At 38.6% G+C, this 3,891-nt stretch overlaps 1 protein-coding gene across 1 annotated transcript in view; it reads right to left on the minus strand.

Annotated features, from left to right (window-relative positions):
- Positions 1–1,930, minus strand: part of mapta (microtubule-associated protein tau a) — a 38,343-nt gene extending 36,413 nt beyond the window's left edge. The window contains exon 1 of the mRNA XM_016455220.1: positions 1,843–1,930. The gene's annotated coding sequence lies outside the window, so the exon portion shown is untranslated. The remainder of the gene's footprint in view (positions 1–1,842) is intronic.
- Positions 1,931–3,891: the final 1,961 nt, after the last annotated feature.

Genomic DNA, 3,891 nt, shown 5'->3' on the forward strand with positions numbered 1-3,891 from the left:
TACACACATACATATATTATACACACACACATACACACACACACACACACCTCTTTGAGATGGCACAATAATACGCCGTTCACTTGCAGAACGCAATTTATCATTTATAATGCTGCAGCTAAACAGTTTATCTTTTGTTGTTGTTGTTGTTTGCAATAGACATGTTTGCACAAATAGCACAGACAGCAATCATTGCAATGACAGAAATAACCTATATATATATATATATATTTTTTTCTAATTATATAAGTAAATTTAAATTTTTTGATTCACTGGTTTGCAATGGTTATGATTCTACATATTCTGTATGGCTTCTGCCAAAATTCCCCATCAGTGTGTTTGGAAATACCCCCAATTGGTTGGTTTCATTAACTTAACACTTTATGAATTAGATTTGACAATTTTAGTGTGGATTTATATATATATATGCCACAGTTGTTCTTTTCCATACAACAAAAGTGCATGGTGGTCACTGACAATTTCAGAATGTCAGTTGGACATTTCCTTGGTTTATTAAAATAATAATAATAATAATAAAATTAAGAATAGAATAGAATATGTGCATATGCCTCTGGAGACACCCTAAAGGGCTCTTTACGGGATATTTTCAGAGGGCATGTCTGGTTACTTGGATCTAGTCTGTAATCCAGAATCAGTCACATCAATACAGTCTCATAGCACAAATTCACGTAGCCTAATCGATAGAAAACATCAACTGTAATTAATGAGAAAAAAGGCGAGGCAACCCAGTAGCACAACCAGAGAAGCGTTTGCAGGCAATTCAAAAAATCCTCATCTCAACCCCCATTTTAAATCGGATCACAGTCCACAGGGATGCAATGTAACACAGTGATAATATACTGAACGTTCCGCTACCAAAACGACCGCATATGCGAAGCGCGGTGAACATATGAAGAATAATGCTGGTTACTAAATACAAGCATGCATCCCCATGATTAGACAACTACACTGTCGTTGAAGAAAGGCGTTGCATGCCATTATTAGAACACCGAATCAGCATTCGGTCAGCGATGAAGCGTGACCACGACTTGTAATAAAAATGAGTCGTCGATAATTTCTACAGGATTCCGCCACAAGCGTGATATCAGACACAGAGACACAGTGAGGGCTGAATTCAGACACCCGTGAACACAGACGACATGAAGAGCTGGAATCATGGCCGCATCTCTGTTCTGTAGAGGTGGAGGGAGGAGGTGCGTTCCAACAAAGCATCCTTCAAGCAAAATCGATTTACAATGAGCTTGAACTCACAGACATATTCAGATTTTTGAGATACATTATTCCTTTTTATATGGAATTAGTCGCATTAATCGAATTCCCTAGGGCATCGCAGTCAGTGCAGCAGGATTTTTTTTTAGCTGGTATTAAAATGACACATTGAACGCAGCAGCTCTCGCAATTTGCGTTCAACTGATAAGAAATAAAGGAAACATACAGGAATAAGGTATGCACGTCTGTGGGTTTAATCTTGAAAACGACCACGTTAAAATGTGGGTATTTGGTGAAAACTCCCATAAATACCGTTACATGTATGCCTGGTTCAGTTGGAATAATCTTGTCAGTCACTCACGTATTTTTCATATGAGACCTAGCTTTTTTGTCCCCCAATAAGCGAGTCCGTATTCGAGCATATTCTATATACAGGGCATTAGTTTATTAATACGCACGCAGCGCAGGCCCGATTTAACAACATGACATGCAACGCCGATTAAAATTTACAACTAGGGGACGCATGTTTCATGTTTGATACAAATCACCTTCGAATATAGTGCACACATTAATAAATCGCATTTAAAGGCAGCTTTGACAGGTTTTACGTACCTGTGCACGCGTCGCTGTTATTGTCTCTCCTCCAGCTGCAGTCGCTCACTGAGCGGAGCGCACGAAGAGACCTGCTGTTTCTATAGCGGCCTGATCAAGAGAGGAGGCGCTAGAGAGACACGACAGATTCCTCTGCCTGGGAGAATAACCTGGTTTCTTGATAAGCTTTCATTAGGCGCCGCGCTCAATCAAATATAATAACTCGTCTATTCGAGGCAAAATCGAAAGCGTATTGTTTACCGTGGATGGTACCAGTAATCGGACACTACGCCTACTCTTCAAAACGTACGAAGGAATTGCATTATAAAACATGAAACAAAGTGCCATTCACTGTGAGTGAGGACAGCAAAAGTCAAATAAAAACCAGACAAAACCACCTGTGTGAACGAACTTCATGCATCCACTAAAATCACTGTCATTAGCTGGTTCTTCGCAAAAATGGTTTGGAAAGTGAAGGTAATTCTGAGAAACGCTCCAGTGGGTCCTGCCATTTCTTTGCAGATTCATGGATTTTTAAGTGGCTTAGTGTCTAAATACTTATTGGCTGGCCAAAGTGAAAATGATAGTGGCCCCAAAAATGATTTGCTGCTTTTCTCATAGCAGTCATGAGACTTTGTACTGAGAAATCTCAAGAGACAATTGTACTCACCAAAGAACTCTGAGAACATCTAACAATCTCTCTCTCTTTCTCAGTCTCCTCTGGACATGAGCCCAGAGAAACATCTGTCAATTGATTTTCCCAGAGCTGGGAAAAGGGTTTGTCTTGAGCTGGACTTTCCTGTCCATCAGGCGTTTCTTAATATCCGGAGGTCACTTCCCTGAGCACCTGCTTATAACATGCCAAGTAGGTTTTGAGTATGGATGCCCGCTTTTTAAGCGGTGTAATTAGCTAGTATATTATTGAGGACAAAAAAATATATATACATTGATTCTAATTATACTGAGAATCTAATTAAAATCATTTCAGAATGTAGCAAGTGAAATGGCCGATGCAACATATATCATATTCATACCTCGAAATTTTGCACAACTGGACGCGGATGAAGTACCGTGAATAACTACTAGAAGTCATAATAATGCAGTGTATGCTTTGACGACACATTCTACGAGTTTTCTAGAATCGTATGCCACTTAAGTTAGGTAACATGCAAGAGGGATGTGGTTCAGGCCTATATAAATGTAGATAAGATTTACAGAGATATTGTGTGAAAATGGTCAATAATATGGCTCCAGTCATAGTCAATACCTTCAGTGGCATACGGGACCCCCACCCCTGTGGTGGGCCCCAGAAAACTTTTTTTTCCTGATCTTACCCTTAAATTTAGTTTTGTTGGTGTAACCTATTTATAATGTCAATTAACTTTAACGTTTTTTTAAATAAAATTAATTCATTTAGATATTACCACATGAAGCACATTTTTAGATTATCATTATGCTTAACGTGGCTTATTGCATTAACACATGAAAATACTAAATTCAATACAGCTACACCTTGATGATGCAAACTATGTTTTTATGCCCTGATCCGCTGCTGTGCTTCTTTGACAACAACCTATTTCAAATGGCAAATGCTTTAGCAGTTCAGTACACTGACGACTTGTCCCCAGATTTTGCATCGTTCAGAAATGCCATGATGTCCAAAATACAGGAGATTGAGTGTGGCTCCACTGCAGATCTTGCACAGCTGTTATCTTTTAAACACCACTCTGTCCTGCTCAGTGTCCCCAATATTGCAACAGCTCTCAAGTTGTTTCTAACTTTACCTGTAACGGTTGTAACTGCTGAAAGATCGTTGTCGAAATTGAAAGTGATCAAGGGTGCTATTCCCAATAACGTTGTCTCTTAGCACGCTACATAATGTTTCTAAACTTAAAAATAATTGTGAAATAAAAGTATTAAAACAATACAGTACAAATGCAAACGGGGCAAAATAAAATGCATTGTAAGTATATATCATTATATTATTTACAATACACAGTGTGGTTTTAAATGATATTTTTAAGGGGACATCCCTCAGATGGGGTAGGTTTGAGATTATTTATTTGCTAT

The sequence above is a fragment of the Sinocyclocheilus anshuiensis genome, unplaced genomic scaffold (genome assembly GCF_001515605.1).
Source record: "Sinocyclocheilus anshuiensis isolate Anshui unplaced genomic scaffold, SAMN03320099.WGS_v1.1 scaffold287, whole genome shotgun sequence".
NCBI classification, from domain to species: domain Eukaryota; kingdom Metazoa; phylum Chordata; class Actinopteri; order Cypriniformes; family Cyprinidae; genus Sinocyclocheilus; species Sinocyclocheilus anshuiensis.